This window comes from Panthera onca, chromosome D4, assembly GCF_046562875.1.
Source record: "Panthera onca isolate mPanOnc1 chromosome D4, mPanOnc1 haplotype 2, whole genome shotgun sequence".
NCBI lineage: Eukaryota > Metazoa > Chordata > Mammalia > Carnivora > Felidae > Panthera > Panthera onca.
The window spans coordinates 75,047,065-75,058,551 of record NC_138351.1 but is presented as its reverse complement, the minus strand read 5'-3'; the positions used below and the strand labels follow the sequence as shown (position 1 = coordinate 75,058,551).

Sequence of the window (11,487 nt, the reverse complement as noted above, 5' to 3'; positions counted from 1 at the left end):
TGTTGGTTTGCACTAAGCATATGCTTAGAGAGTAGTGACAATACGTACCTACCTCACAGGAGAGGACGGAGCACAGGAAGAGCTCCCAACAGTTATTGACAGATAAGTGCTCAAGAAAAGTTCGTTATTACTAATATTATACTGTCGTGAAGCAGTCCGCTTCAGCTATGAAAGTTTGTGGTTTCTTTCTCACTGTGGCTCTGTGCGGGCTTGCACAAATGTCTCAGCTCTGGGCCTCAGACTCCGGTCGGCACTCGGGCGGGCTCCAGGAGGGACACGAACCTGCCAGATGTGAACTTTTCAGGGCTGGAGCCCAGGCCGAATGCCTGGGGGCGGGCCGCAGGCGGCCGCCTCTCTGCGATTGGTGGAGCTTCTCGAGGCCCCGCCTCCCTGGGCCCTCCCCGCCCGTCACAGGCCCGCCTCGGGGATTAAGCAAAAAGTCTCCGCCCCGCCCCGCACCGGGATTGGAGGCCTTTGTTTGCCGCTCAACTCCAGGAAACCACGGGCGCGCTGCGACCGCCGGCAGGTGAGGCGCGGGGTGGGGCTCGCGGTGGGTCCCGGGCTAGGGCCGGTCCCTCGCTGGGTCTCAGTTTCTCGATCTGGGGAATGGGGAGGAGAGCGGACCGCGCCGATGGGCTCCGATCCACAGGGACTGCCGCTGCTTTCTGTCTCTCCCACGTGGAAACCCCACGCTCCCGGGAAGGAGACCGATCGCCGCTCCGGGACTGGGAGGGAGTCCTGGACCGGCGTTCAGTGTCCAGTCCTAACCCGGCTGGCCGCGGGGTTCCGCAGGCGCCACCTCCGGCCTCAGTCTCCACCTCCGCACAATGGGGGCGTTGGCCTTTGCTCTCACTCCAGCTGGGGCTGGTCGCAGGGCGGGGAGAGGTCCCGAGGGAATCGGGGGTGGTCCTTGGCGGGGCCTCGGGCAGTGTTTGGGTTGGAGGTGTGGCCCGGGTAGCTGTGGTTACGGGGGAGGTGGGACTTCTCTGTCCTGGGATTTGTGTGAGATTCTTGTTCACCAGGCAACAACCCGCGCAGCCTGACAACTCGGAGCCGCGCACCCTCCCCGGACGCCTAACGCAAGTTTCTTTTCCTCTTTTTGGCAAGGGGGAGGGAGGCAGAGCAAGGGCCAGCAGTGAGGATGGGCAGCTCGACAGTGGTAGGGACTGGAATGGACTGAGAAATGAGACCAGCCTTTCTCAGTACACAGATGGGGAGACTGAGGCCGAGAGAAGGGGCGCGTGTTGCCCGAAGCGCACAGCAGGGCAGGCGCAGAGCTGGCCTCTCCCCAGGGCGATGCCGCTGGCACCCGCGGCGGCGTGCGACCTTGGAGGAGACTCTTCCCTGATCCTTTCCCCCGCTATTGTTGAAAGAAACGACAGGTTGGAGAGGATCATTACCTACCTTTCAAAAGCTTCTTCTTCTCAGTGATAAAGTTGGGAGGGAAAGTTGCTGATAACAAGCCCCGGCTATTTTGGAGCTTTGAGCCGAGACAGGTTGTAGAGAAAAGAGACATTGTTTCTGTCCTCCAGAACGGAAGAAGAAATTGTTGAAACCGAAGCACGGAGGACTGAGGTTAGATACCTCCAGGGACTTCCCAAGAGAATTTACCAGGCGCCTCCTCTGGCGTTGGTGGGTTTTACCGTTTGACTGTTGGTTTTGTTTTGTCAAGAAAACAGAACCTGAGGGGGCTTAAGTCTAGCTTAGGGTGATAGACCCCTTGGTGTTTTGGGGACTATTCAAGTTTTATTCCCAGTTCTTCTGCAGGAAGGAGAAGGTGCCTGCGTGGGGCCTCTGCCTCCCCAAAGTCCAGTGGTTTGCATCTGAAACATGTGATGTAGGCTGTTTCTTGCGAGGGGATTTCATCAGCTCCCACCAGTCTGAACACTCTGCCAGAAGCACCAGGGCTGGGGTTACCAGAGATGCTGGGGATGGTCCCCGCACTGCCGCTGTCATGCTGAGACCGTATTTTGGAAACTGGTGCCTGCCAAGGACCTTTCAGTTTATCCCCAGGAGGGGGGAAGAAAGTATTTTTAAAGCATCTAGCTGAATCACCAGGCAAACGCCAGGTCTTTTTTATGTTTCCTCAGTCCTGGGAGATGGGACAGATCTGGAGATGGAGAGTTAGAAGACCTGGGTTTCAATCCCCAGCCTGACTTCCATTCTGAAAGCCTCAGTTTTCCTCTCTGTTAAATGGGAATGGTAGTAGGCACTCCAGTGCCTACTGGAGAAGAGGAAACTGAGGCCCAGAGAAAGGAAGTAACAATAATATTGATAACAGTTACTGATTACTGAATGCTATATTCTCGCCACTGCGCCACGGGTTTTACTGCAATGACTGAGGTCTGGGAGGGCAGGAACTTTTGTCACCTTCTTGGTACCCAGTACAGAGCCCTACACATAGCAGGTGTTCAGTGCATTGTTGTCGATCGCCTGGATTTTATCACTTAGTGTTCACATTGTTGCCATGAAGTGGGTGTTGTTGCTGGTCTCCTTTTACAAATGAGAAGCCCGAGGTTCAGAGAGTTTAAGTCACTCACCTGAGGTCACACAGCTTTTCTTTGGGGTTGGTCGGCCCTTACTTTGGGATGTGCAGGGGTATGTCGTCTTGTGGGAGCTGACCGTGTGCATCTCTCTCTGGTGCTGTGCTGGTGATACCACATTGGTAGCTTGAAATTGGCCATAATGTGGGCATTTACACTATGGCAATCAGATCAGGCCACAAATCAGGCTTTTTCTTTTCTTTTTTCTTTTTTTAAGAAAGCCACATGTAAAGGGTACTGTGGGGTAGAAAGCCAGCACTGCTAGGAGGTGGAGGGTTCCTGGTAGGGCAGGAGGCCCCAGGGGTGCCAGGCCGAATGCTCCTGTAAAGTGTGGTATTTGAGAAGGAAAACCTTTCTGAGACGGGGAGCCTTGTCTGGCGTGTGAGTTGTGCAGTGCAGCCACCATCTGACTTAGGAACAGGTCAGTTTGAGCCTGAATTCGGGGCCAAGGTGTCTGGCCTTTAACCCCAAGTGACAACAGCCATTAGTTGGTCTTTAAGCACGGAAATCCTTGACCAGAATGATGCTGTGGGAAGATTTAGCCCGCAGCGTGTGCCCAGGGGATTAGAGGCTGAGCCAGGGGCCGGGCCAGTGGCAAGAGGCACTAATAGACCTGGGAGCCAGGAGGAGGCTCAGAGCGCCCCGCCCCCCCGGCCCTCCCCTTCCCCGCCCCCGCCGTGTTTCCCCGAAAACGTCCTGTGTGCCAGGCTGTGTGCACACATTGTCCCGTTACTTTGCATGCACATGCCTTCAGTTACCTTCAGTCTGTGGTTGAGGGCATCAGAGGGGTCTGGAAGAGCCACCAGATCTGGATCCAGGCCTTTCTGTCCCCAGCCCCTTGCATTTTTAATTCCTGGGTCCTCCTTCATTCCAGCATACAATCCCATCTCCTTGCCAAGTGCCGGCCACACTCTGGTGTGTTTGGCAAGAGCGACCCCTTGCTCCCAGGCCTGATCCCCCATGAGCCCCTAGATCTTTGCCAGAATCCCCTGTTCTAGGGGAGAGGCTGGGGATCAGGGCCAGAGTGGGTTGCCCAGCTGGCAGTCTTCTTGGAGTCTTGAGTCCACAGCCAAAGGCCAAGGACCGGGAGGGGCCTCAGGTGCCAGGAGGCTGCACTCAGAGCCCCACTAGGTCAAGGGGTCATTTGGAGGGTAATGCTGTGCTTGTGGCTGTGTACAGACCCAGCTCTGCCTGTCATGTGCTGTGGGACTATGGGCGACTCTTACAACCTCTCCGGGCCTTTCCTCATCTGTTAAATGCCTGGTTATGAGAATCTGATCAACACATGCCATGCCCGAAAATGTTGAGTGGGTAAGGCTAGGATCACTTCCCTTCCCTTTTATGATTTTCATATGTTGCCACATGTTGCATAAATGACTACATGTGCAGAAAAGAGCCTGTCGTATCAGAGCTTAAAAAGAGGAAGGGGGGTGGGGCACCTGGGTCGCTCAGTCGGTTGGGTGTCTGACTCTTGGTGTTGGCTCAGGTCATGATCTCATGGTTTGTGGGTTCAAGCCCCACGTCCAGCTCTGTGCTGACAGTGCGGGGCCTGCTGGGGATTCTCCCTCTCTGCTCCTCCCCCACTTGTGCTCCCTCTCTCTCAAAATAAATAAATAAGAACTGTTAAATAAAAAAGAGGAAGACAGAAAGTGCGGGATGGGAATTACAGAATATCACAGGGCGTCAGCGCTCCAAAGGGCCCCAAAGCACCTAACCGCTCTTCCTGACTTGCACTGGCAGGGAACCTGAGGCAGGGCATGCCCAAGGTCTCGTCAGAATGAAGCCACTACACAGGTCTGCAGTGGTGGCATGTGTGTGTGTGTGGGGGGGGGGGGGGGGAGGGGGTATAAGAACAGCGAATCTTCATTTTAGTCTTATTTTTAAAGCAGCTGTTATTTTTGGAAAACACACATAAGGAGAAAGAGTAAACTTGGCTATAGTTGTATTACCTAGTACTAATTACTATAAACATTGTGGCTCACTCCCCCCCCCCCCACTCTCTGTTTCCCTCCCTCCTTTCCTTCTCTTCCTCCACATGTTAACTGTTGTTCTTTGTATGTAATGGGCTCAAACTAGATACAGATGATTTGATAACCGGCTCACTCAGCGTGTCTCTTCTACGCCACTGTATATCCTTCCACAATAGGACCGGTGACAGCTGCATGATGCTCCTTTGAGCAGAAACATCATAATTTATTTCAGTGGTCCCCTAAGGTTGGACACCAAGGTTGCTTTCAATCTTTTCACGTACTGCAAGGTTCGGTCACAGATACATAAGACTGTACTGTCTAGATTCGCACGGCGTGGTTCAAAGCCAGCTTCCTCTCCTGTGACATGGGGAGAATACTTCTTGCCTCCTTGGATTGGCGTAAGGATTAAATGATGACATCCTAATCCACGGAAAGGCCTTTACGTGATAGGTGTGCAATAACGTCTTGCTGTTAGCAATGCATTCACCTTTTTTTGGTGGACGCTTTTCATGGAGCGTGAATTTAAGGGTGTGGGTGTGTGTGTGTGTGTGTAAGTGCTTATGTGTATGTGTGTTTTGCTCGTATGGCCACACCCTCCTCATCGCCCATGCGGAGGTTGGCTGAGGAAGGCCCGCATCCTCCCCTCCTTAACTCTTCAGGGCGAATACACGGTTTCTATCTGGATTGGCGAGCCCTGGGATCGTTTGGAGGCCACAGGGAAGAGGGCCACAGGGAAATGACAGCATTTCTCTGCACTTGGAAGAGGTGGCCATCCCTTTTTCTGTCGAAGACCCAGAAGAGGTCTGTGGCTGATCTTAGGGGAGCTCCAGAGCCAGGAAAATTAAACTCAGTCCTGCAGGGAGCAGGCCATATGGGCGTTTCACGGGTATGGCCAAAGTCATTTATTCATGAGCTCTGTGCCAGCTGGGCTGTGGGCCAGGACTTTAGGCCCATAGCCTCATTTATCATCCCAACAATTCTGTGAAGTCCGTATTACCCCCATTTTACAGAAAAGAAATCTGGGGTTCAGAGAGGTTAAGCCACTTGCCCAAGGCCACACAGGTTTCAAAGAGAAGCTGGAGATCTCTGCCCATAAAGCACATGTTCCAGAAGCCCCTGTGCCTTGCAGCCTCCCATCACCATGGCGTTTCTACCGGTGTTGGCAAGTGGAATCAAAGAACCCAGGAGATTTAGTGCTAGAAGGTTATTTCTGACAACCTCAGAAGTAATCTCATCAAGCCTCAAGATTTCCAGGCTAAGAGAGGGGAAGGCACTTGTTCAGTGACACTCAGGCTGTCACATGGGTCTCTGCTTCCCCAGTTCTTCTTGGCCAGCTCACCTACCACCCAAATTCCCTGCGGGCTTTAAATACAGGGTAAATTCAGCAGCCTGGGCCAGAAGGAGTGGATGACCTTGGGGGGGGGGGTTCATTTCTTTCCCAAGGAAGGGAGTCCCCATGAATTCTGAAGCTGCCAGTCCCCAATTTCCCCCCAATGGCTGGAAAGCCCTGTGGCCTCGCTGTACCTCCGGGGCTCAGGACGTTGTGTTCAAGGTAGGTCACCCCAATGAGCAAGGCCCATCCCAGTCCCAAGCCATGTCCTGGGCCGCACCAGAAGGCTTGGAGAAAGGCAGACCTACCTTCCATTCTGGTTACCACGCTGGGCAATTAGGTGGGGCTCAAGAGGGAATGTGGACGGAGGGCGGGGAGCCGATGGCTGAGTGATGGGCAGTAGGAGGGTGGTTGAGGATGGCCTTCGAGGTGCTGGAGCCTCACGACCCAGGGGCTAGAGGGGACAAATGGCCAAAGGCTTGCTGGGCCCCTGCGGCCAGGAGGCAGGCTTGTGCAGATTCAGCAGGGCGTGGGCACGCTTCTGGTAAAAGTACTCAAGGGGCGCCTGGGTGGTGCAGTCAGTTAAGCGTCCGACTTCAGCCAGGTCACGATCTCGCGGTCCGTGAGTTCGAGCCCCGCGTCAGGCTCTGGGCTGATGGCTCGGAGCCTGGAGCCTGTCTCTGATTCTGTGTCTCCCTCTCTCTCTGCCCCTCCCCTGTTCATGCTCTGTCTCTCTCTGTCCCAAAAATAAATTAAAAAAAAAAAAAAGTACTCAAGGCTGGGGACCAAAGGATTTTGCTGTTGCTTTGTTTTTGTTGGGTGACCAGAACCTAATCCCTTCCCCATCTCTGGGTCTCAGTTTCCTTACCTGTAAACGAGATCGCGCTCCTGTCCTGCCCATTTCCCAAGTCTATTCTTGAAGCATCTTGTGCAATGAAGGACAAGAAAGCAGTTTAGAAAAGCCCCCGAGGGCGTCTGGATGCCTCAGTCAGTTAAGCATCCGACTCTTGATTTCGGCTCAGGTCTTGATCTCACACCCAGTCCGTGAGTTCGAGCTCGGCATCAGGTTCTGAGCTGATAGCGTGGAGCCTGCTTGGGATCCTCTCTCCCCTTCTCTCTCGCCCCTTTCCCCGTCTCTCTCAAAATAATAAATAAATAAACTTAAAAGAAAAAGCCCCTGAAAGGCTCTGTGTGGAACGAGAACTTCATTGTTGATTTAGAACGTTGGCTTAGTGAATTGCAGTTAGTTGGTAATAAGCTCTCCGCCCAATTTTATCGTGCACAGATATTAACAATCTCTGCAGGCTGCAGTGGTGTGAACACCGAGCATTGTTGTTAAGAGGTGGATGATTGTGGGCGTCAATCTCTACTGGCACTCACCAGCTTTGTGACTGCAGGCAGGTTCCTTGGGCTCTCTGGGCCTCTGTTTACCCACCTGTAAAATGGGCATGTCACACCAGCCTAACTGGCTTGCTGTGAGGGCCACAGCCACCGCATGGGCAACTGGCTAGATTCAGTAGATCATCCAGCGTGTATTTACTGTGCTTCTACTGTGTGTCAAGCCCCATGCTGGGCACTGGGGATATAATGGTGAGCACTTCAGAGTTCCCAGTCATCAGGAAGACAGACCTGAGGTCTAATTCCAAATGGATCCCCGAGGAGGGCACGTGGGGGCTAAGATCTACAGGTTGCCTAGAAGTTCCCAGGGAGAAGTGGTGGGGTTGAGTTTGTCCTAGGAACAGTGGGGAGCACCCTGAGGAGGGTGGAGAGGGGGGAGCAGGGAGAGGCTGGACCAGCACCTTCTTCACTTCTTTCTCAGAGCAGCGGGCAGGACAGGAGTGTTTCCAGCACAGATGGACCATGTTTGCACGCTTTTGTTTTGGAACGATTGCAGTGGTTCAGGGTGGCGAGGAATGGATTGGAGGGGCCCCAGAGCTTTCCAGGAGAGGCCACGTGTGGATGCGGTGATGGGGCAGGTTCTGGTGAGACTGAGGCAATGAAACCGATAGGAGTCGATGATGGACCGTTCACGGGCTGTAAGGGAGAGGGAGATGTCCAGAACAACGGTCACTTGTGTTTGCGCACCTGGGCAAGAGATGGGGCAGCTTTGGAGGGTGGCGGTGTCCTGAGGTCACTGTGGGATGTGTTGCTTTAAGCAGAATTTGGCCCGTGGGGGGAGATGGTGTGCCAGGAGGGGGCGCAGCACAAGTAAAGGCAGGGAGGAGCACTGGTGAGACTTAGGGGGCCGGGGGGGGGGGGGGCGGGGGGGGGGGCGGGGGGGGGGACGACACAGGGAGGTGGACCAGTGTGCTGCTTTCCTTGGTGTTAGGTGGCTGCCCCTAAGATGGATTTGGGGTTATCTGGGGGCCGTGGGGCGTGTCTAGCTGAGGCAGCCACCTGGCCTTGATGGCAGGGCTGCCTGGGTTAATGACCAGGGAGGGAGGGTGAGTGAGTGACGGGCCGTCAGGGAAGCCCGCCCCTCGCACAATGGCCCACATGGTCACCAGAACTGGCAGGCGGGGCCTCATTAGGGTCTGGCCCTGCTCCACATCGGGCTGGGGGCTGCGGGGAGAGCCTTACCACCCAGATGTGTGCAGAAGGCAGGGAAGAGGCTGGAGGGGTGGGGTGATCGCTGGGATGAGGGCATCTGGTTCTAGCTCTGGCTTTGCCAGATACTCACAAACCTTAGGAAAGTCCATTCCTTATTCCTTCATTTGTTCGTTCATTCGTTCATTCATTCGTGTTCCAGGCCCCCAGCTGTACGCTTCGCAGGTCTTAACTCATTGAATCCTGGCAGCCGCCCGGTGGGGGGGCCACACTTCTTATCCCTGTTTTACAGATGAAGAAACAGGCTGAGGGCGGTGAAGTCTCCCAGGTCACAGAGCTAGCGAGAGGTGGGGCTCTGCACTGACTCAGGACCCATTTTCCTTCCCTTCAAATCTGGCTGCTCATCAGAATTGCCTGGGGAATCGTTTTTTGGACAATAGACGCCAGATTTTTTCCTTTTTCTTTTTGTTTCCTGAATCAGAACCCCTGGATCCTCCATGGGGCCATGCCCCCACTCCTGCCTCTCCCTCTTGGCTCGCTCTCCTCTGGGGACGCAGCTCTGCTGTTCTCAGGGAAAGCCCAGCTGGTTCCCACCTGGCCCTCTGCACTTGCCCTTCCAGAATACTCTGCTGCCGGCCTTTCCTGTGACTTACTCCGGCCTCTGTCTTCAGTCCCTTGTTCGAATGTCACCTTCTCAAGGAGACCTTCCTGGCCATCCCCAAACCCTCCTCTCCAACCCCTTACTCTCTGAGCCGCAGATTCTTGACCCGGGCCACATATCCTGGTCACCTGGGACACTTTAACGTGGCGGATGTCCAGAGACTGATTCTGTTGGTCTGAGTCAGCCGCAGGCATCAGGCTTACCAAAAGCAGCCTGGGATATGGATCAGGGCTCCATCCCACCCTTGTCGGTCTTATCCATCCCTCTCCATGTTTGTTTACCGGCTGTGTTTATTGGAGTGGAGCAAGGACTTGGCCTGTCTTGCACCTTGCCATGTTCCCAGTACCGTGAAAAGCACCCAGCGGACAGGAGGAGCTCCGCAACTACCTGTCAAATGAATGAATGGGATGAGGGAAACGTGGGGAAAGGTAGCTTGCCCTCTGATTAGCTCTGGGGACAACAGGGGACATTCACCCGATCAGTCACTTCCCCACCTCCAGTGCTGCCTACAAAATCCCACTGTAGCTACAGGCCCAGCTTAGGGTGAGGACGGGGTTGGGGGCCGGGGGTGGGGGGGATGGCAGGCATTGCTGCAGCCTCCCTAAGGTATTGGGTTGCAGGATGGAAGGCAGGACAGGAAATCAGAGCTGCAAGGGTGCCAAGCAAGCATCCAGTGTGAGCTCCCATTGTGCAGGTGAGCACCAGGGCCTGGGGAGGGAGGGAGCCTCAGCCAAGGTCATGCCCTAGAGGGTAAGGGCTACAGAAAAAGCTCCCAGAGGGTTGCAGCTGTTGAGGCCTCCTCCCAGGCTCAGCATGCTGTGTGACCTTGGCCAAGCCTCTGACCTTCCCTGGAACCTCAGTGTCATGGGTCTGTACTTTGGCTGAGACGGCCCCAATCCCTGATGTTGGGAGACTCTGCCTTCCTTTCGTGGGCTGCGAGATCCGACCCGCAGAGAGCTCGCAAGGGGTTAAGCTCCTCCTGCTGACTCTCACTCCGCACGAAGACAAACCCCCTCCTTCTGACAAACACTTGTAGGAAATCAGGCTGGGCGCTTCCTGCCCAGGCGAGGCGGCCTCAGCCGCAGCAGGGGCGGGGAGAGGTGGGAAGCGATGCTTGTCTGTGAGCAGCAGCTCGGGCTGGCAGAGCAGCCTGGAGGCGGGCCAGGGCGCCATGGAGGCGGGGGGCTCCCCAGGTTTGGAACAAAGACCTCACAGGCAGGTCCCCTGAGCCTGGGCCAGCAGGATGGTGGTGGAGCCCAAGAGAGGTAAGGGAGTGAGGAGGGCAGGGGAGGCCGCCTTCCCTCTGGGCTGGCCAGTCACAGACTCTCTGGGACAGTCAGGGCAGCTGGACCAGCCCAGCCAGGAAGTTACAGCTGTGGCAGCTGTTACTACTTCTCTCCCAGCTCAGGGAGACTGGCCCCCGGGGCATGGGTGGATTTCAGGGGGATTTCTTCAAGCTTCCGGGTGCTGGATCCCAGTCTGAGCTCTAGTCCGAGCTCTGATTCTGATCTCTGTGAACTTGGACAAGCGCTGGTCCCTCTCTGTGTCTGGGGTGTCCTAATCAGCACACGCAGAGTTAGTCCCTGGGCTGCTAAGGGGCCTCAAAGGTGATGCTTGGATGAGGGGCAGGCCAGGAGGCAGCAGGGGGGTCCCCACTAAAGAGCGGCCCCTTCCGTGGTGTGTAAGGGCCAAGAGAGGAGCAGACACAGCCCGGCTCTTCAGGCAGGCGGGGCTAGAGTCCACAGCGGCCAGGGTACCCTTCCTCTTTCTCCTCGGCCTCTGATGTGGAGAGAGCTGGGGGCAGGAGGGGGTACATCCAGCTGGTGCTTCCTCAAGGGATTAGTTTTTTGGTGGGAACCTCTTGAGTACAGTAGGTCTGTGCCCTGCCAGCTGCTCAGGGAGGGCAGCTGAGTTTGGGGCTCTGAGCTCAGCCCTTTTGGAGGGGCCCAGGCACTTGATATGGGGAGGCTTCCTTCCCCTTCCTCCTGTCCTCACCCCGAGTCTGATGGACTTGGTTTCCCAGTCATGGTCCCTGGGTCTGAATCCCTGGCTGCGTTTCCTGTGTGCGAGGTCTTGGGAGAGCCAGCCATCTCTCTACGACTCCGTTTTCTCATGTGGGAGATGTCAGGGTGGACGTAGGAGCAGGGAGGGGTCACCCTGCACAGCCCTGGCTGGATTAGAAGGGGCCTCAGAAGGCGTGGGGAGGCAAAGGTGAGCTGCATGGCTGCAGTCGGCATAGGAGAACCCGAGAGACTGAGCCATAAAGACAAGGGTCCTCAGTTTTGGAGTGGCTGAAGTGGGCAGAGGAACCCTGTGGGGGTGGTCGACCCACTCAGAAACTGGAGAAGAGACCAGAAGGGGCTCACAGACCCCTGAGAGAGCCGGGGCAGGGCCAGTGGCAGGGAGAGAGGAGCCATACAAAAGGAGGGGGGAGCC

At 55.6% G+C, this 11,487-nt stretch overlaps 1 protein-coding gene across 5 annotated transcripts in view; it reads left to right on the top strand.

Annotated features, from left to right (window-relative positions):
* The first annotated feature begins 431 nt into the window (after positions 1-431).
* Positions 432-11,487, top strand: part of AKNA (AT-hook transcription factor) — a 55,090-nt gene continuing 44,034 nt past the window's right edge. For 2 of the 5 annotated variants that reach the window (XM_060608898.3, XM_060608902.3), the window contains exon 1: positions 9,675-10,316. The gene's annotated coding sequence lies outside the window, so the exon portion shown is untranslated. Of the gene's footprint in view, positions 527-585; positions 1,080-9,673; positions 10,317-11,487 lie in introns of those variants that run through there. The other 3 variants (XM_060608899.3, XM_060608900.3, XM_060608903.3) reach the window with 3 other exon arrangements.